The sequence below is a fragment of the Ips typographus genome, linkage group LG1, assembly GCF_016097725.1.
Source record: "Ips typographus isolate SLU linkage group LG1, UJ_Ityp_2.0, whole genome shotgun sequence".
Classification (NCBI taxonomy): Eukaryota; Metazoa; Arthropoda; class Insecta; order Coleoptera; family Curculionidae; genus Ips; species Ips typographus.
In genome coordinates, this window is record NC_138422.1 from 30061542 (window position 1) to 30084597 (window position 23056).

Consider the following 23056-nt stretch of genomic DNA (forward strand, 5'->3'; position numbering starts at 1 on the left):
GAGCAATTGATAATGGGACTTTTTTAATTTGGACCCTTTCAAAGCATGATAAGCAAACTCCAGATTAGGCAAATAAAAGTACCTGAAACATAAGCTATTTAGTATTAGCAGCTCATTAATACCTCTTCCAGAGTCCTTTTTATAGTATTAGGTAAATAACCTTGTCAGCTTCTGCTAAATACACTTTTACTCTATATCCATGTTTCTTCGAGAACCACTGGCTTGAGTAAACTTGGTTTTTGTAGTGTTCTTGTAAAAACTCTTCTTGGGAGTAAGTAAATATATGGGCTGTTTCATTGTGACAGTGTTTTCTATTAGAAAGGCATCCTTTTCTGTTCCACAAACTCTAGTTCCTTCAGAATATTTCACTGGGCCCCTTAATAGTTGTAAAGTGTATTAAGAAGGTGGTATTTTCAAAACTGACTACCGAAACACACACACATTATCTAGTCTCACACGTAGTATCGCAGTTAAATCAAAATACTCCTTAAAATATTGTAAAATTTACATCAAAAATAAAAATTTTCTCTTTGTTTACATTTTGTCAACAATGGCGGCCGATTTTCCGAGCCTTGAGTGCCTTGACGTCCTGATTCATTGCCGACGTGTCAAAATTCTATCGCGCTCGGAACGCATGTAATAGACAAGAAAGGCAAAAGATGACGTAACCGCCACCGGAAAATAAATGGACCATATATCAATTTCATTTTCATTGTTCTAACTCTTTTCCTAGGGGCATCCTTTGTAAAACGACCTGGTGTCGAATCATTCCTTAAGGTGTTTGTAAGACAACTTTAAGGTAAAATGTGAGGTTAAGTGAAATCGATATAGTCAATGAGTAAAAAGAACAAGTATCAGGAGGTAACAATAATACAAATTATAACCCGTTTGTGCATTAAGCGAGGGGGACGGAAGTCGACCATCTTTTATTGCGCATTCGCCTACTGCGCAGTTGAATTGACGTAGTCATTGAAAGTTTGGAGTTTCAAACCCGCAAAAATTTGTTGTTTGTATTTGTTGTAGTATAGTGTTAGTTTGTTTTGTTTGTTTGTGGTTCTTTAACAGTTGAGTTTTGCAAATTTAAATTAAGTTGTACAGTGGACAAGATTAAATTTAGATCTGATAGTGCCAACCGGAAGTTGACGGCCGCCATATTACTCCCCCCGCCTCCCCCTTGTTTCTGTCCCCCTCTTTGATTGCTATTGCTCCTTCCTGCTATGTTTACATTTTTTTTATTCATTGGATATAGTAGTACAGTAGGGTACCACCGTTAGTCACGAATTTTTATTGTGCAATCTTGGAAGACAATGCAAGCAGACATCGAGAACCATAAACACGCATCGATTTGTCAGTTAGTGGAATCGACAAGGACCTTACAGCGACTAAATGCTAATTCGAAACGGTGTCCCGGATGCAAGCGCATATAGATGTCGCTATTATGTAAAACGGCAGCTACTCGATAACACCCACACCGACCGATCTTTGAACTGGCTCTAATCGTGCATGGGAGCCCACACACACATACTTTTCAAAAGTCAAGACTTGTCCCCCTTCCCCGCAATTTTTTATTCCGAAAAGGGGTTAAACTTTCAACCCATTATCGTCGCGTTCTAATCCTTTGACTCGTAATCATTTACCCCCGGAGGCCGCGACCTGATGGTCGTTCCCATGGAAATTGCCCCGTTTTAGGAGTCGCTTAATTCGGGGCTGTATTATCTTGTGCCTTACGTCGGGCCCCAAAAGCCGTATTTTCCGGTAAGCCGACCGCCAAATTGCGGGGCGTCGGATTAACGCCGCGAATATGTGATAATTACCGGTCAGGTGGAGAGTTTGAGGTTAGATCGCGTTTTATGACACCATAAGCCACAAATGGTGGATAGTCAAAAATAGAGCAAGATTCTCTATTCTGTCTCAATCAATAAGCTTGTTTAAGATGAAATAGCCTAGCTTTGCACTGTTATAATATTATATTATTATGATGATGATTGTATGCCGGCAATAATAATGTTTACACGTGAAATTGATTTAAGCTTGACATTATAGACAAAAGTAAAGTAAAATCAAATTAATAAGGCGAAGCTTTGTAAATCACAAACAAATCCAAGAACAGATGGAAGGACAAGCTACTGACAACAACAGAAACAGAATAAGAGGCAGACAAACAGGAGCAATCCTAGTCAGACGAAGAAGTAGAAGACAAACAAATTAGTCTTCTTCGCTGGAGTATAGAGAGGTTACAGGTGTTTCAACCCTCTGCTAGGTCCCTTTAGAAAGCAAAGAAAAAAATGACTCTTGGCTCTCTCTCAAATGAAGCAAAAGGCAGTCCTCTCCAGCTACCATTTGCTCAGCAGGCGATGACCTGAACAAGGAAATTTCCATAAGTTTTCAACATTTTACCAAAAAAAAGATTACCCGCAGGAGTTGCAAATGCAAAGCATTCAAATCTGCATTAGAGCGACAATACTTAGGCATCTCTAAAAATCTTCACCACGAGTGAACAAAATATCTATCAAAAGGCTCGGAAAAACTGCAATGGAAGAAAAGAAGAGCTCACCAGGGCTAAGATTCAAGATTAGTAAGAGACAAATATAAATCAAAATCAAATTGATGAGAAGACAGTAATTTGTAAGCAAGTGTGAAAACAATAATGAAAACCAAATTAAGTCCAAAATCAGCTAAGTTACTGATGAAAGATGGGAAGATGGTATTTTATTTAAAGTTGCAAGAAACTTATTCAGTGAGACCCATTTCCTGATTATAACAATTGAAACATAATCTCTTTCGGTTTTTCGTAAATTTCTCGACCAGTCTATTATGAATATCCTGTACATTTTCATTGATGAACATGAGCAGTGTTGACAGCTGTCCAACACTGCTCCTCTCTTCTCGAGAACTCTCTATCTGGTGATATACCGTAACAGGATGCGGAAATTATGCAAAACACACTAGGACCAAAAAAAGCTAGAAACAGATCTCTTTCAGCCACCCAGGCTGATAAAGGTGCCACTTGTTTGGGCAGGACATTTGCCCTTTTCAACAGTTTAAGAAGTTAGTTGACATCTTTTTGTTATTTTATTAACTTGAAAAGACCATAATACCATCGAGTTTAGCACAGTCACGTCTTATTGTTTTCAGTAAAAATAACTAAATCTTTTTGAAGGGCTTTTTGGTGGATTGGCGCTGCTCCTCGACAATTTGCCATCCCGATTAAGAAGTTTAGTATGAAGGGCAATGTCACTTAAATCTCTAGAATTGTTTTAAAAAAAGTACTAACACAGACACAAAGACTGACGTGGAAAATATATCCTTCACTATCACATTCACGTGTCCCTTTCCGCCACCAGGAAATGCTCTCACCAATTTCAAACTTTACTGAACATGGTTTCAGTAAACAACCAACACATACAAATTGTAAATTCTTCAAAATGAAACGGTTCGCTTGAAAAGGTCTTCACCGAAGTTGGTTTTTGAGATATTGATGTTTGAAAAATGACAATTTTAGGTTTTCAAGTGTCATAACTCTTAACCAGAATGAGATAGTGCACAATGGCTTGAATGTTCTGAGATCTATCGTTTGGTAATATTTTTAAGTAAGGTATAGGTTATGGTACATTAAAAATATTTGAAATCGATAGTACTATTCAAAAATACAAAAATAGTGTGTCAGTGGTCCAGTTTTAGTTTTAAGTGTCAATAATTCACCATTTGATAGCTAATCAGAAAATAAGTTGACTTGCATTATGTCATTTTTCTGAAAAACGTTTCCTAAGGAAGATACAGAGTCCTACAAATTTCAATTTAAAAAATCGTTTTATAGTTTAAAACTGAACATCCAAGACTTGTGAAAGTCCAAATTTGTACTGAATAGTCTAAAAACTTTTTTACTACTAGGAATGGTCTTATGATTCGCTTTCTCAGACTGCCATCCTGGTTGAGTGTCTGAAACTGGCATTCAAGAACTAAAAAAAGTCCAGAAATCAAGACAAAGATTGTATTGTGCATGAAACTCATTTTTTACTACTAAAAATAATATAAAAGTTGACTTTTAATGCTAGAACTGACTTTACTAGGACTAAAGAGTCCAAAAGTATATTTTCAAGACTTTAAAAGTCTTAAAAAGGCACTAAAAACAGTCTGAATTTCTTAGAGATGTTACAATTTATTGCACCTATGAGTGTAGAAGTCAATTTAATAGTGAAGAAGCTTGAAATAACATTTTCAAGACTATGGTCAGTGGACACACTGGCTTTTAGGCCTGATAAGTCAAAAACTTTGTAAAGATAGTCTTGAAACTCGATTTGAGGCACTGAAAATAGCCTTAAAACACTAAAAACAGTCTAGTTTATTAAGAAATACCCGAATTTTTAGCACTGAGGTGTCTAGAAGTCGATTTAATAGTGACAAAGCTTGGAATGCCATTTTATGTCTATGAAGAATGTAAAAATTGTTTTTTAAGTTTGCTATGTCAATAACTTGGTGAAGATAGTCTTGAATCTCGATTTTCCAAGCTGAAAGCAGTTCTGAAGCACTAAAAATAGTCCAGAATTCGAAGAAAATGAAAAACAAAGTAAAAAGCACGAAAAGTTCGTTTTCAAGACAATTTTCATGAACCTAATGCCAATGACCTGCATCTAAGACTATTTTCAAGACTAAAATATTGAAATTTGTCTTCAAATTATGAAAACTTACTTCAAATGCAATTTTTAAGCTTCTGATGTCACTTTTCATTAGTTCAGTCACATTTTGGGGTTCAAGTCAATTTTTAAGGTTTAAATATATGAATTTGTAGTAACAAATTCTTGAAAAAGTACTTAGTTTTTATGTCTACAAGTCAATTTTCAGTATTAAAGTCTCTCGATTTGCATGAAAAGTCAATATTTAAAACTAAAGTCTTTCAGTTTGTCTGGAAACTATGAAAACTGGTTACAATAATATTTTTTAAACTTCTTAAGTGAATTTTCCGTTTCCAAGACAATTTTTAAGTTGGGTTGGGTTAGTTTTGGGTCTTTGACCGTAATAACGTATAATAAAGTGCTTGTTCCAAATTTGATCAATATTGCTCCAACGGTCTGACAGTTATAACAAAAAAAACGATTTTTTAAACAGAAATTTACATATAAAATATTATTATATATTATTAATATTATATATTATTAAAACAGAAAACCACCCTGTACAGGGTGTTCCATTTAAAATAAGCAAGTTGACATCTAATGATCTCATCTGACAGAAAGATGGTGGTGGAATTCCTATGCAGAATTTTTAAATTTTCATACCCGTATAAATAATAATCATATTCCGCAGAAAATAAATTAATGGGTTGGGGGTTATTCATTTCATCCCCGTTTTGAATAAACAAAATTACTCGTCCGATGAAATTATTAACATGGAAAATAAGCACTTAAATTCCGGCGGGGTTGCATAATTCATGTTAAACACGGAAAATCGCGATAAATATAAAATTTACGCGTTGCATGTTTAATTTTATTGTTATTAGGTCGATTACCGATTCGTAATGGCGAAGGATACGCATTAACGGACGCGGTTATTGAATAAAATATGCCCGCGGCCATATTAAATTTAAAATCATGTCCCCCACGCAATAGGGGAGTGAGGGGGGCGAGTTGTGAAATATAAATTAAGTTTTTGTGTCCGGCAGTGTCGTATACAATTTTCAGTAACAGTGATAAAAAAAAACGGTAACGGATATTCACAAAAGGACATAACTAGCTCCTCGATAGATCAAAAACGTAAAAAGCCCTCTTGAAACCCTTCATTTTTTTAACGTGCAACCGGGTTCCCCTTTTGGTGTCAATCACGTCGCGACAGCACAATCGAAAAAGGTTTCCACTCTAATAATGGTAATCTTCGTATATAAACATTTCAGATTTGAAGGGTTCAGCAAGACAGAGCCCCACCGCTCTTTGCTTGACGAAGTGTTGACGGATTAGGTCCTGTTTGGCCGGCCGTACACTGACAACAATACGAACCCTCTTAACCGTCGGGTTTTCTTTCGGTTAAGCTGCGGCCGCAGCCGAGCGTAAAACATCCCCATACAAAAGACAGGGTGACATGCCGTCATCAGGGGTTGTGTTATATCCGTGTTACCCCCGGGGGTATAGTAATTATTTTTTTGTCAAACTGGGACTGGAAGTAATCCAATACGACTGATTTAATCGGGCTTTGTGGCCTGCCCGCCTCAGGTAATCTCTTTTCGAGCTTATACAGTGCTAGAGTACTGACAGTAATTGTTACCTAAAGGCCGTGCAAACAGCCCTAAACCAGCCATGTGTTGGATTTACATACAAAATAACTAAAATATAAATTCATTAAATTAAAGCAGATATTCGAAGTTGGCAAAATAGTAAAATGCACGAGGCAAGGTTACAGTCAGAATGCAAGTAGTGAATCATGCCAACTTTTACTTTCAAAAAAACCTTAACATTTAAAAACATACATTTGTATACATTTTTAATTGAGGCAGTAAAAATTGCAGAAAGAAAGTAACAACAAATAATAAAACAAACAAAGCTTGTTGACACAGAGAGTGTCCAACAGCAACTTCAGTCAGCGTGCAGGAAAGTACCACTTTTCGCACTAGTTAGTAATATAATGACTATTAACTTGTACAGAACGTGTCTTTCTTGGACTCGTTATCTCGACTCACAGTGTACGGAAAATTATCACTTTCTGCACCAGATTGTTTAATCTTTCAACAACTTTCGATTGAAAAGCTGAAAATTGTCACTCTAGCGCAGAAAGTGAAAAGTTTTTCCGCTCTAGAAAGTTTTTGCTCTTTACTAACAAATGCTGACCATATTTTTTCCTAATATTTTTTATTTACCACGAATATCTGTTTCCGACGTATTTAACTACGCACAGGTTCAATTTTTTACATTTTTAGATTGCGGTATTCTATTGCTCATACTGTATAGTTTGTCACTTTGGAAAATCACTTTTTTCAACGAGCGTGCGCGAATGGTATAATTCCTGCACTACTTTTGTTCTCGAAATATCTACTTTCCCGCACTAGTGCGTAAAGAAATCATTTCTCCGCACTAGTGCGAAAAGAGATTATTTTCCCGCACTAGGGTGGAACAATTAAATTATGTAATTTTTCAATTTTAATTTTTCAATTATTGGAAAACGCTTGTAGAAAAAATCATGTTCCTTCCCCGCACTCGACCAGTGTTGCCACGTCAATATATTAAATGGCGGTAGAATAATCAGTCAAAAAAGGGTAGATCAAATCAAATTAATTCATTTTACATTATTTTACAGGGTCTTTTGATTGATTCTTGCTATAAAAACCGTACTTCAAAAATACAGATTTTTCATCTTTTCATTAATAATTGTTTTTTAAGTTTTGACATTAGTGACTGATATCACGTGGTTTTAAAGGATAATTTAGCTAGGCAGTCACGTGACATTTGTCAAAAATCATATATCCCAAAAACACCTTTTTTAAATCCAATACTGCAAGAAAACGTTTCTAAACACTGATTTTTGCTAATTTTAAACATGGTTTGACAGTTTTGACGTTAGTGACAGTTATCACGTGATTGTAGAACACTATTTAGTTAGCCGGTCACGTGACAATTGGCAAAATAACTGTCTTAAACCTCAGAAACAGGCTTTATATCAAATACGGCAAAAAACGTTTCTAAACCCTGATTTTTGCAACTTTTAAGTATTGGTTTGACAGTTTTGACGTAAGTGACAGCTGTCACGTGATTGTAGAACATAATTTAGTTTGCCGGTCACGTGAGAATTGGTAAAATAACTGTAATAAATCTCAGAAACAGGTTTTATATCAAGTACTGCAAGAAAACGCTGCAAAACCCTGATTTTTGCAACTTTTGAGCATGGTTTGAAAGTTTTGAAGTTAGTGACAGTTGTCACGTGATTGTAGAACACTATTTAGTTAACCGGTCACGTGACAATTGGCAAAATAACTGTCATATATCTCAGAAACAGGTTTTATATCAAATACTGCAAGAAAACGTTTCTAAACCCTGATTTTTGCAACTTTTGAGCATGGGTTGACAGTTTTGACGTCAGTGACAGTTGTCACGTGATTGTAGAACACTATTTAGTTAGCCGGTCACGTGACAATTGTCAAAATAACTGTCATAATTCTCAGAAACACGTTTTATATCAAATACTGCAAGAAAACGTTTCTAAATCTTGATTTTTGCAACTTTTCAGCATGGTTTGACGTCAGTGACAGCTATCACGTGATTGTAGAACACTATTTAGTTAGCCGGTCACGTGACAATTGTCAAAATAACTGTCATAATTCTCAGAAACACGTTTTATATCAAATACTGCAAGAAAACGTTTCTAAATCTTGATTTTTGCAACTTTTCAGCATGGTTTGACAGTTTTGACGCCAGTGACAGCTGTCACGTGATTGTAGAACACTATTTAGTTAGCCGGTCACGTGACAATTGTCAAAATAACTGTCATAATTCTCAGAAACACGTTTTATATCAAATACTGCAAGAAAACGTTTCTAAATCTTGATTTTTGCAACTTTTCAGCATGGTTTGACAGTTTTGACGCCAGTGACAGCTGTCACGTGATTGTAGAACACTATTTAGTTAGCCGGTCACGTGACAATTGTCAAAATAACTGTCATAATTCTCAGAAACACGTTTTATATCAAATACTGCAAGAAAACGTTTTTAAACCTTGATTTTTGCATCTTTTCAGCATGGTTTGACAGTTTTGACGCCAGTGACAGCTGTCACGTGATTGTAGAACACTATTTAGTTAGCCGGTCACGTGACAATTGTCAAAATAACTGTCATAATTCTCAGAAATACGTTTTATATCAAATACTGCAAGAAAACGTTTCTAAATCTTGATTTTTGCAACTTTTCAGCATGGTTTGACAGTTTTGACGCCAGTGACAGCTGTCACGTGATTGTAGAACACTATTTAGTTAGCCGGTCACGTGACAATTGTCAAAATAACTGTCATCATTCTCCGAAACACGTTTTATATCAAATACTGCAAGAAAACGTTTCTAAACCTTGATTTTTGCAACTTTTCAGCATGGTTTGACAGTTTTGACGCCAGTGACAGCTGTCACGTGATTGTAGAACACTATTTAGTTAGCCGGTCACGTGACAATTGTCAAAATAACTGTCATAATTCTCAGAAACACGTTTTATATCAAATACTGCAAGAAAACGTTTCTAAACTTTGATTTTTGCAACTTTTCAGCATGGTTTGACAGTTTTGACGTTAGTGACAGCTGTCACGTGATTGTAGAACACTATTTATCTAGACTATGAAATAACATATGTCAAAATAATTGTTGAGTCTCAGAAAATCGTCTTGTTGCGAAAACTATGTTAAAATGTAATTCTTGCAAATTCTAGTAAAATGTTGACAATTCTGACATTAGTGACAGGCATCACGTGGTTTGTGAGAATAATTTGGAGTAAGAAAATGGCTGTTTTAAGCGCATTTTTAGAATCCTTATTGAATTTCCTCTTCAAAAAACTGAAAAAGTATATAAAAAGTTTCACAACCAACATAATGGCAATAACATAATTAAAAACGGTAGATTATGTACAGAAAACATGAGAACGGTAGAAGAACTACAAAAACGGTAGACCTGGCAACAATGCACTCGATTGATGTCAGCGAAACTTCAGTCAGCGTGCGGGAAAGTATCAGTTTCTGCACTATTTTTTCGGTTGTCAACAGAATTGAAAATCAACTGTTTGGAAGTTATTTTATTGTAAATTTACGGGGTTGCTGATGCAGGATCGTAATGGTTGGCACAGACAGCTGTGCCGAATTAATCTTCTTCGGATTACGCAGTGCTTGGACCGCATAAAGAAAGAAAAAACAACCGTGTCGAAATAGACACAAAATAAAGAAGAATTAGCTGAAGGGACCGGGTTTCGAGTAGTTGTTGCCAACAGGATTCGAGCGCCCTAATCCGGGGACCTTACACAATTTCCCTTGTTATCTCCCGTTGTCGGTCTTTTGTGCTCTTGATTGACAGTCGGCAACTGGTTTTGCGGATCAAGTTGGGCAAAGCGGATTAGGATCGGTGAAATTAACAATCGGCTAATATCCTGTATATAGGTACGTCGAATGGCCCGCCACTTATGTTCGTGTTTGACAATCTTGCAGGTGGGTCGACATTTTTATATACTGCTCGATAATGTTGCATTGTTAACTAGGAACGCCGTTCATTTCTATCAAATTCAATTGACCTAATCTCTAAGCGTAAAGATTCTTTAAATCAGAAAACGGAATTCTCAAGAGAAGTGTTGATAGAATTTGACAGAAGAAGGTGACAATGACGAATTTCTGTTATATTCTCCAGACTTTTCTTTTGATAAGTCATTTCCCTGAATATTTCCCTCATGTGTTAAATGTCCCATATGAGCAGTGCATTTTCACCAGAATGACAGCGAATATTTCCCTCATATGTACTTGTGTTGTGTTTTCTTATTCCAAATTATTCTCACAAACCACGTGATGCCTGTCACTAATGTCAGAATTGTCAAAATTTTACTAGAATTTGCAAGAATTACACTTTAACATAGTTTTTGGCAACAAGACGATTTTCTGAGACTGAACAATTATTTTGACATATGTTATTTCATAGTCTAGATAAATAGTTTTCTAAAATCACGTGACAACTGTCACTAACGTCAAAACTGTCAAACCATGCTGAAAAGTTGTAAAAATCAAGGTTTAGAAACGTTTTCTTGCAGTATTTGATATAAAACGTGATTCTGAGAATTATGACAGTTATTTTGACAATTGTCACGTGACCGGCTAACTAAATAGTGCTCTATAATCACGTGACAGCTGTCACTAACGTCATAACTGTCAAACTATGCTCAAAAGTTGCAAAAATCAGGGTTTAGAAACGTTTTCTTGCGGTATTTGATTTAAAACGTGTTTCTGAGGATGATGACAGTTATTTTGACAATTATCACGTAACGTCTAGCTAAATAGTGTTCTACAATCACGTGACAGCTGTCACTTACGTCAAAACTTTCAAACCATGCTCAAAAATTGTAAAAATCAGGGTTTTGAAGCGTTTTCTTGCAGTATTTGATATAAAACCTGTTTCTGAGATTTATTACAGTTATTTTACCAATTGTCACGTGACCGGCAAACTAAATTGTGTTCTACAATCACGTGACAGCTGTCACTTGAACGTCAAAACTTTCAAACCATGCTCAAAAGTTGCAAAAATCAGGGTTTAGAAACGTTTTCCTGCAGTATTTGATATGAAACGTGTTTCTGAGAATTATGACAGTTATTTTGCTAATTGTCACGTGACCAGCTTACTACTACTTACAGTCTTCTGAAATCACATGACAACTGTCCCTAACGTTAAAACTGTCAAACCAATACTTGCAAAAGTTGCAAAAAGCAGGGTTTAGAAACGTTTTTTGCAGTATTTGATATAAAGCCTGTTTCTGAGTCACGTGACCGGCTAACTAAATAGTGTTCTACAATCACGTGATAACTGTCACTAACGTTAAAACTGTGAAACCTGTGTTAAACGTTTTCTTGCAGTTTTGGATTTGAAAAAGGTGTTTTTGAGATATATGTTTTTTGACAATGGTCACGTGACTGCCTATCTAAATTATCCTTTAAAACCTTTAATGTCAAAACTTAAAAAACAATTATTAATGAAAAGATGAAAAATCTGTATTTTTGAAGTACATACGGTTTTAATAGCAAGAGTCAATAATTAAAGACACCCTGTATAATCTCCCCAAAATTACATTCGTGCTTAAAAATGACCTGATAATTCTGCGTTCAAATTTGCTATCTTTGCAAACTGCATTCGGTCATTTTCATATTTTTTCTAAAAAAGCCCTTCACCTTTGGTGTCGGGCTCTTTCGCCAAAAAAATATGACATTAAACTCATGCAGTTAAGAAATAACAAAGTTTTCATGAAAATTATCGGTAATTTTTATGCACTCGTGCAATTACCACCGATAAGATTGGTAAAATGCTTGATTGGCTTACTTAGGTTGTTTCAGTTTTAAAATTTAACTTAGAATGAAACGCTGGCACACATTTGCCTCCAATCCATTCATTATTTGTCAGCCATTCAAGTAATTTCTTCAAAACTTTCCAGGAAATACTCATCCACCTAAATTAAAAATAAAATAGAGTTAATTTGGAAAAGCGACCGTATTGACCGCGTTTACCTCGTAAATCTTCGGCCGCTTTATTACCGGCTCCGCGGCGTAAATGACCGGCGTTTAGTGCGCCGTCAATTATCAATTTAACTGCGATTTTATGCGAGGTTTAACTTACTTAACGGACGGTTAATGGTCGACAGGTTGACGGCTTGGCCTTCTCGAATATACGGCGTCGTTATTCTGCAGAGAACGCTACAGTTCAATCACTAAATAAACCAAAACTGGATAGGCAGGTAAGCGAAAAGAAATAAACTCGAAACGTACTGTCCAAGGAGTATAACTACTTAATAATATTATTATTAAGCAAATGTGCCTCAAAAAAGTAAGTAAATTTTAGACTTGAGATGAGTATAAATCAGACAGAGTGTCTGCAAGGGAAGTTAAGAAGAAGAAAATAAAAAAGTGGGATGAGGAAATGGATGGTAAAAGAGAAGAGACTGGAATGAAAGAGAAGATAAGTGAGTATGAAGCATGAAAGGACTAAAGGACAAGAATGTTTTTAGTATTGAGGAAAATGGTGGTAATGTGTTGGAATAAAGAAAAATTCGGTTATTAAGAGGTTGTATAAGAGTTCAATCTAGGACGACATTTAGGAATGACAATAAAGTAGTTTGTGCTGGTTTTGGTTTGCTGTTATAAAGTTATTCCCATGGAAATCCTTCAAATCAATAGCACAGCACAGAGGAAGTACCCTTTTCCATCAGTTGGAAGATATAAGAGAATGGTAATGATGTAGGAGAAGAGTGTGGGTGAGAGTTTGGCTAGAAAGCGTGGTAAGAAAGAGTGTATGCAATGAGGGTAGGAGACTGAAGTTTTGAAATATCAAGAAAGCTAAGAATGTGGAAGTAGAAAGTGAGTAAAAACAGGAATTTCTTGCACTACTGTCCAAAAATGACAATCTGGAATGATATTTGAAAAACCTTCCATTGGCAAGAAACGGACAGTGAGAGGAAAAATTATACTTCCAAACCATTCCATTGTCGTCATGTAACCAGATTTCAGCTACCAGACATCCGCTGCATTCAAAGCCTAAACTGGAACCAAATTGCTGAAGTCAGAGTTGGTAACGATCTCACAGAAGCAAGACCAATTTGTGGTGGACTCTCCCCACTTCTCTTCAATTTATATTCTGAAGCCATCTTTCAGGAAGCCCTAGAAGAACGCAACGTGGGCGTTAAGGTGAATGGTCAACAATATTCGTTATGCGGACGACACAGTTCTAATTGCAGATAACATTTGCGGGATATGCTTGAGACTGTTGCAGAATGTAATAAGAACATGGGCCTCAATATCAACACCAAGAAGACTAAATTCATGATAATTACTCGAAAACCACAAGAATTTTAAAACTCAAGCCTGACATATGAGAATCAACCAATAGAGCGAGTAAATAAATTTAAATATCTAGGAACGTGGCTGAAAACTGGGAATCAGACACAGAAACCAGATGCCGGATTGAAAATCCTCGCAAAGCGTTCATGAAATCCAAAAAAGTGCTCACCAATACGGATTTCGATCTTGGCTTGAGAATTAGATTTTTCAAATCCTAGGTCTGGCTGGTGTTGCTTTATCGCATGGAGGGATGGACACTGAAGGTGAGCACTATGAACAAGCTGGAAGTATTCGAGATGTGGGTCTATAGGCGTGTACTGAGTATTCCATGGACTGCAAGAAGAACCAACGATGAGGTCTTGAGAATAATCGATAAAGACAGCGAACTGTTAGACACCATTAAACGTCGAACAACGAGAGGGGCCAATTCATGCAATTGATAATTGAGGAGAAGATTGAACGAAAGAGAGGAATCGGCAGGAAAAAGATGTCATAGCTCCGCAACGTGGACAGGGCAGTGGACAATGCAAGAACTGATGCATACCATAGTGGACAAATGTGATCGCAAACATCCATTAATGGACACGCAGCATAAGAAGAAGTAGACCAGATTTAAAGATTGGTCACGTGACAAAACTTTTAAATTACGTCATACGTACTCGATCATGCTTCAATTCTAAATAAACAGCAAACTTTAATAGATGAAGCTGCAGTAAAACAACCCTTTAACGCTCAATTCAAGATGGACGTAACTTTTCTTGCTGGGATAAGGTATGAGATTGTCGGGCGACCATTAAAGGGCCGAGGGTCGTGACACTTCGGTAAATCAGCCGGAACGGGTTCGATTAATGACCGGACAAATGCGGAAAACCACCTTTGCACTTTTCACCCTCGCGTCTTACCGGGATAAATTGGATGGCGTCGGTCCGCATAAGATTAAGGACCCTTTTCTATAAAAGGCTTACTCTTTCACTATGTGTAGAGAAATAACTAGAGTCCGGATTAAAAAGCACTAAAATTGTGAAAAAAAGCGCTTAAAAAGCAAAATCATTTTTCTCCAAAAATGCATAAAAATCTGTAAAAAAGCTTTAAAAAAGCACAAAACTCTTTCAGAGATACAATTTTTTTTACTATTTTTGAGTTCAACTTCTAAAAGTTTTCAAACTGCTTTAGAAGCATACGGAAGATTATAATTTGGAAGGTTTTTGAACTGTTTTGAACTGTAAAGAGCATATTGAAGGTTCTGGAAGGCTTTAGAGGCATTTGGAAACTCTTACACGGTTCTAGGATTTTTTGGAAGCTTCTAGACTGTTTTAAAAGACTTCCGAATGCTTTGGAGGTTCTGTAATGTTTTGAAATCTTTTTAGACTACTTTCGGAGCATTGAAGTTTCTGGACTGCTTTTAAGACATTTTACTTTGAACTTTTGGAAGCTTTTAAATTGCTCTTGAAGCATGCGGAAGCTTTTAGATTGCCTTGAAACTTTTTGAGAGCTTCTAGACTAGTTGAAGACTATTTGGAATGCTTTAGACTGCTTGAGAAGCATTTTGGAGTTTCTCCAGTGTTTTAAAACCTTTTTAGACTAATTTAGGAGCATTTGTAAGGTTTTTGGACAGTTTCAAGATCCTTGAAGGTTCTAAGGCATTTGAAACCTTGTAGACGTTTGAAGCTGTTACTGCTCTAGAAGTATACGGAAGCTTTTAGACTGTCTTGAAATATTTTGAGAGCTTTTAGATAAATTGAAAAGCATTTGTTAGTGTTCTAAAAGCTTTTGGAAGCTTCTAGTCTGTTTTGTAAGCTTTTGTAAGGCATTTTAGAGCTTCTATAGAATTTTGGAATATTTTTACATTTTTTTAGACTACTTTAGGAGCATTTGGAAATTTTTTGGTCAGTTTAAATTTGTAAATTGATACTTATACATTTTGCAGCATGTTTTTGTCGTTTCAATACAGCAAAAGTCAATATTACCACTTGGCCCAATGGCCTACTGTGCGACGTTACAGAACCAATAAGATTACGTCAAAACTCCTGCGTTTTTCTGTCAAAGCAGTTATTAATTTATTTTTAAAAACGAAAACTTGTTAAAAACTAGTTAAACCATACAAAAATAGCAGTAAATAAGCACAAAAAACTAAAATAAGCACAAAAAGAAGAAAAAAGCAAAAAAAGCATGAACAAAATCTGTCAAATGACGTGTTTTTGTATAAATCGTTCACATTAGATGTCAAAAGTTGGTTGCTTTTATTATTTGCAAAAAGCTAAATTTCTAGAAATCCGGACTCTAGAAATAACGCTGGATTAAGTAGGCTGAAATTACGGCATAAGCAACCGGGCTTCCACTCGGTGAGGGAATTAATAAAAGACTTTGATCTAAAACGTCACCTCCAGGTCCGCGCGGGTCCTTTGTACGGGAATTTATGGAAAAAACGCCTTCCGGGAAATAATTTTGCTGCCGCCGTTTTTCAATTAAGCCAGCCAAAAGAGGATTTTTTTAATAAAATCGTCCCCTTTGTGCCGGTAAACTAAAGAGAGCGCGCGAGAGCAAAAAAGTCGTCACCCTGGATAAATCAACCACCCCCACAACCTCACCGGAATTGAAACATCAATGTCGGATTGCGAAGGCACGCAAACGTTTGCGTGTTGAAACGATTTCCATTAGGTTATTAATATGTTTCAGTCTCTGCTTTACGCTTACAACTTGTCAAATAGAACGATTCGCACCTCATTATCCCCCCCTTGAACCGCTGTTCGCAGTCCGGGGTAATTAATCCGAGAGAAATTCCGGAAAGTCGCGGTCGCTCCGGTCACCGGATTCCCCCTAATTCACTCCGGGGGTTATTTACGATTCTCTCTTGGAGGCCGCTTAATTTCCACGAGGGACCCTGTCTTAATTCCCTTAACTGCTACCTGAAAAGTGAAACGAGTTTCTGGGTTTAGTTGGTCTGTTATGACGAATATACGTTGTTGGTTGAGTTGCCATCTTGTTTCTGTTTTGTTGTTATGGTTTTTTAGTGATTTTTTTTCTTATCACCCTTAATGTGGAGTCTTGTAGTAGACGAACTTCTCGGAATTCTTATCTGGAACGGAGTAACTTGTCTTGGCTATGCTGACGACATAGTCATTATGGCCAAAAAGGCAAATTCGAAGGAACCCTCTGTGATCTCGTAGAAACGGAGCTAGAGACCACCAGAAGATGGTGTTTATCAAGGGGATTGAGGTTCAACTCACCAGCACTTGAGAAATATTCGCCTCAACGACGAAAACTTAGAATGGCGGCAAGAAGTTAAGGATCTAGGAGTTACTCTAGACTCAAAACTTATCTGGAACCGCCACGTAGAAAAGTTTGCCAGCAAGGCAAGGACATCACTGCTAGTGTGCATTGCGGGAAAAACGTGGGGTTGTAACTAGTGACAACTATGATCACATACGGCGCAGCAGTGTGGCACGGAAAAACCGAACTTGCCACAACAAGGAAAACATTAGAGAAGATGCAGAGACTTGAATGTCTTTGCATAACGGAAGCATTGAGATCGACCCCCACGGCAACACTAGAGGTAATTCTCGATCTCACACCACTCCACATCATGATGAGAAGAACTGCTTGGGGGCACATCTCTTGGGGAAATTATCAGGAAGTTCAGTTTCGATCGGAACTGAGCACCAAGAAAGATTGGAGAAGAGAATCCATTCAAACATCGTCTCTAACATCAACTCGATGATGGTTCTGGAGTGCCTAGGAAAGCTCAATGATCTAGGAAGGAACAACAAGGTAACTCTGGGGCACGTCGAAGTAGAGGGTAACGAACAAGCAGATACTCTGATCGGGCCAGAACCATTCTGCGGCATTGAAAAAGCATATGTCCAGCAAGAACTTAATAAAGCAGAAGAAGAACTGAGAGATCTCCTCGGCAATTTTAACCGAGCAAGATCGAAGACACTGATCAACCTCAGCCAAATTAGTTTTAAGGCATTAACGGGGTTTCTAACGGGTCATGGTTCACTCAGAGAACACCTAAGAAAGCTAGGTCTAGAAGAGGACAGTACCTCTGCGGAGAAGAACCAGAAACACCCCACCACATCTTGCTGCTGTACGCCACAGAAGATTAAACACACTGGGATTATACCAGCTGGCTGTGGAAGAAATACCTCGAACAGACCTACTTAAGATCCTGAAATTCCTAAAACTTGAGAATGACTTCTAATGGAAATTTTACCAATTTCAGTAGGCTGCACTAAACCATCAAGTCTAAGTCAGCAGAATGAAACATTGCGGTGTAAACTCGTTCACAGCGGGTTGCGTTTTGGTCATTGCTGTACCGTTTTTTTCCTCTTCTGGAAAACACAACGATTTCCTTAAAAGCGTAATTAAAACGGGGCGGTACACATCGCCTGGAGGAATTTACAATAGGGAATGTAAAGGGATCCTTATCGCGGTCGGTTATGAAGCCATAATTCAGGTTCGCCGCGGGTGATTTAGTTGCCACCGGCACGACTTTACTCAACTTTTTACTTCCATTCGCATTATATCGTCCGATCTTGAGGGAAAATAGAAATATTGCCGGTCAGATTGGCCGTTTTTAATTCGTTTATTATGTAAATGTCTCGCCGGCTACTATTTACCTCTTTATTTCGAAAATTCTTGCACGCATATACCAAGTGAGTACGTTTACTTAGGCAGGAATTACCCAACGTTTTTTGTCATAATCATATACTTAATTTTTGTCTATAACAACGCATCATAAACAAGGTACTCTTTCTGTTTCAGGAGGAGTGGCAGTGACTACATTCACTGTGACATCATCTTGAAATTCCCTTCTGTTTTAGATTAGTTTTGGAAAAATTTGAGGAAACCACCAACAAACGTCAAAAAATCAAAATTAATAATTTTCAACGACGTCCGTGAAGTCATTTGACAGTTTGTCACGTGACATCGGTTGGCTTTTTAAAACATGTTGATCAGATGACACATTGTCAAATTACCCGACGTGGACATACAACGGAACGTGGCCTTGCACCAGCACCGAACTTAACAAATTTAAAAATTCGTAAATAACATACGTCAATGACGTCAAATTTCCAGTTCACATGTAATAGAAAAGGAACGACAGTTATTACGTCACTGCCACTAGCCCTGGGACGGACTTTAGTTCAGGTTACTTGTTACCAAGGACGGTAAACTGTAAAGGATTACTCGATTGGCCGATTTTGTTTCCCGCCGGCGAATGGATCCTGACGTCACAGTAAAGTCTAGTATAGTATTTTTTTCTAGTATTTTTTTTGTGTTATTGAATAGGAAATTTAATGAGGATTCCAAAAATGTACTTAAAACAGTCATTTTCTCACTCTAAGTGGGTTTTACAAGCGATTTTGTTCCTGACTGTTTATTCAACTAGCAGTTCTAACTTTGACACCCATTTTTCCCCTGACTGTATTAAATTTTGTAGTGTTGTTTTATGTTATCAGATAAGAAGTATAATGAGGATTTCAAAAATTTTATTAAAAGAGTAATTTTCTTACTCCAGGTGGGTTTTACAAACGATTTTGTCTCTGACTACCCTTTCAAACTGTGTTTTTGGCAGTTCAAACTTTGACACCGCTTTTTTCCCTGACTGTACCAAATTTTGTAGTATTTTTTTTCTGTTATTCAATAGGAAATTTAATGAGGATTCCAAAAATGTACTTAAAACAGTCATTTTCTCACTCTAAGTGGGTTTTACAAGCGATTTTGTCCGTGACTGTTTATTCAAACGGTGTTACTAGCAGTTCAAACTTTGACACCCATTTTTCCCCTGACTGTATTAAATTCTGTAGTGTTGTTTTATGTTATCAGATAGGAAGTTTAATGAGGATTTCAAAAATTTGCTTAAAACAGTCATTTTCTTACTCCAAGTGGGTTTTACAAACGATTTTGTCCCTGACTATCCTTTCAAACTGTGTTTTTGGCAGTTCAAACTTTGACATCGCTTTTCTCTCTGACTGTACCAAATTTTGTAGTATTTTTTTAATGTTATTGAATAGGAAATTTAATGAGGATTCCAAAAATGTACTTAAAACAGTCATTTTCTCACTCTAAGTGGGTATTACAAGCGATTTTGTCCGTGACTGTTTATTCAAACGGTGTTACTAGCAGTTCAAACTTTGACACCCATTTTTCCCCTGACTGTATTAAATTTTGTAGTGTTGTTTTATGTTATCAGATAAGAAGTATAATGAGGATTTCAAAAATATTATTAAAAGAGTCATTTTCTTACTCCAAGTGGGTTTTACAAACGATTTTGTCCCTGACTATCCTTTCAAACTGTGTTTTTGGCAGTTCAAACTTTGACATCGCTTTTCTCTCTGACTGTACCAAATTTTGTGGTATTTTTTTTGTGTTATTGAATAGGAAATTTAATGAGGATTCCAAAAATGTACTTAAAACAGTCATTTTCTCACTCTAAGTGGGTTTTACAAGCGATTTTGTCCGTGACTGTTTATTCAATCGGTGTTACTAGCAGTTCAAACTTTGACACCCATTTTTCCCCTGACTGTATTAAATTTTGTAGTGTTTTTTATGTTATCAGATAGGAAGTTTAATGAGGATTTCAAAAAATTGCTTAAAACAGTCATTTTCTTACCGCAAGTGGGTTTTACAAACGATTTTGTCCCTGACTATCCTTTCAAACTGTGTTTTTGGCATTTCAAACTTTGACATCGCTTTTCTCTCTGACTGTACCACATTTTGTAGTATTTTTTTAATGTTATTGAATAGGAAATTTAATGAGGATTCCAAAAATGTACTTAAAACAGTCATTTTCTCACTCTAAGTGGGTATTACAAGCGATTTTGTCCGTGACTGTTTATTCAAACGGTGTTACTAGCAGTTCAAACTTTGACACCCATTTTTCCCCTGACTGTATTAAATTTTGTAGTGTTTTTTATGTTATCAGATAGGAAGTTTAATGAAGATTTCAAAAAATTGCTTAAAACAGTCATTTTCTTACTGCAAGTGGGTTTTACAAACGATTTTGTCCCTGACTATCCTTTCAAACTGTGTTTTTGGCAGTTCAAACTTTGACACCGCTTTTTTCCCTGACTGTACCAAATTTTGTAGTATTTTTTTTCTGTTATTCAATAGGAAATTTAATGAGGATTCCAAAAATGTACTTAAAACAGTCATTTTCTCACTCTAAGTGGGTTTTACAAGCGATTTTGTCCGTGACTGTTGATTCAATCGGTGTTACTAGCAGTTCAAACTTTGACACCCATTTTTCCCCTGACTGTATTAAATTCTGTAGTGTTGTTTTATGTTATCAGATAGGAAGTTTAATGAAGATTTCAAAAAATTGCTTAAAACAGTCATTTTCTTACTGCAAGTGGGTTTTACAAACGATTTTGTCCCTGACTATCCTTTCAAACTGTGTTTTTGGCAGTTCAAACTTTGACACCGCTTTTTTCCCTGACTGTACCAAATTTTGTAGTATTTTTTTTCTGTTATTCAATAGGAAATTTAATGAGGATTCCAAAAATGTACTTAAAACAGTCATTTTCTCACTCTAAGTTGGTTTTACAAGCGATTTTGTCCGTGACTGTTTATTCAAACGGTGTTACTAGCAGTTCAAACTTTGACACCCATTTTTCCCCTGACTGTATTAAATTTTGTAGTGTTGTTTTATGTTATCAGATAAGAAGTATAATGAGGATTTCAAAAATTTTATTAAAAGAGTCATTTTCTTACTCCAGGTGGGTTTTACAAACGATTTTGTCTCTGACTATCCTTTCAAACTGTGTTTTTGGCAGTTCAAACTTTGACATCGCTTTTCTCTCTGACTGTACCAAATTTTGTAGTATTTTTTTAATGTTATTGAATAGGAAATTTAATGAGGATTCCAAAAATGTACTTAAAACAGTCATTTTCTCACTCTAAGTGGGTTTTACAAGCGATTTTGTCCGTGACTGTTTATTCAATCGGTGTTACTAGCAATTCAAACTTTGACACCCATTTTTCCCCTGACTGTATTAAATTTTGTAGTGTTTTTTATGTTATCAGATAGGAAGTTTAATGAGGATTTCAAAAATTTGCTTAAAACAGTCATTTTCTTACTCCAAGTGGGTTTTACAAACGATTTTGTCCCTGACTATCCTTTCAAACTGTGTTTTTGGCAGTTCAAACTTTGACATCGCTTTTCTCTCTGACTGTACCAAATTTTGTAGTATTTTTTTAATGTTATTGAATAGGAAATTTAATGAGGATTCCAAAAATGTACTTAAAACAGTCATTTTCTCACTCTAAGTGGGTTTTACAAGCGATTTTGTCCGTGACTGTTTATTCAATCGGTGTTACTAGCAGTTCAAACTTTGACACCCATTTTTCCCCTGACTGTATTAAATTTTGTAGTGTTTTTTATGTTATCAGATAGGAAGTTTAATGAGGATTTCAAAAATTTGCTTAAAACAGTCATTTTCTCACTCTAAGTGGGTTTTACAAGCGATTTTGTCCGTGACTGTTTATTCAATCGGTGTTACTAGCAGTTCAAACTTTGACACCCATTTTTCCCCTGACTGTATTAAATTCTGTAGTGTTGTTTTATGTTATCAGATAGGAAGTTTAATGAAGATTTCAAAAAATTGCTTAAAACAGTCATTTTCTTACTGCAAGTGGGTTTTACAAACGATTTTGTCCCTGACTATCCTTTCAAACTGTGTTTTTGGCAGTTCAAACTTTGACACCGCTTTTTTCCCTGACTGTACCAAATTTTGTAGTATTTTTTTTCTGTTATTGAATAGGAAATTTAATGAGGATTCCAAAAATGTACTTAAAACAGTCATTTTCTCACTCTAAGTGGGTTTTACAAGCGATTTTGTCCCTGACTATCCTTTCAAACTGTGTTTTTGGCAGTTCAAACTTTGACACCGCTTTTCTCCCTGACTGTACCAAATTTTGTAGTATTTTTTTTGTGTTATTGAATAGGAAATTTAATGAGGATTCCAAAAATGTACTTAAAACAGTCATTTTCTCACTCTAAGTTGGTTTTACAAGCGATTTTGTCCGTGACTGTTTATTCAAACGGTGTTACTAGCAGTTCAAACTTTGACACCCATTTTTCCCCTGACTGTATTAAATTCTGTAGTGTTGTTTTATGTTATCAGATAGGAAGTTTAATGAAGATTTCAAAAAATTGCTTAAAACAGTCATTTTCTTACTGCAAGTGGGTTTTACAAACGATTTTGTCCCTGACTATCCTTTCAAACTGTGTTTTTGGCAGTTCAAACTTTGACACCGCTTTTTTCCCTGACTGTACCAAATTTTGTAGTATTTTTTTTCTGTTATTCAATAGGAAATTTAATGAGGATTCCAAAAATGTACTTAAAACAGTCATTTTCTCACTCTAAGTTGGTTTTACAAGCGATTTTGTCCGTGACTGTTTATTCAAACGGTGTTACTAGCAGTTCAAACTTTGACACCCATTTTTCCCCTGACTGTATTAAATTCTGTAGTGTTGTTTTATGTTATCAGATAGGAAGTATAATGAGGATTTCAAAAA

At 36.2% G+C, this 23056-nt stretch overlaps 1 long non-coding RNA gene across 1 annotated transcript in view; it reads left to right on the forward strand.

The window, feature by feature from the left end:
* Window positions 1–23056, forward strand: part of LOC145727869 (uncharacterized) — a 100836-nt gene that overhangs the window by 67086 nt on the left and 10694 nt on the right. The window lies entirely within an intron of this gene.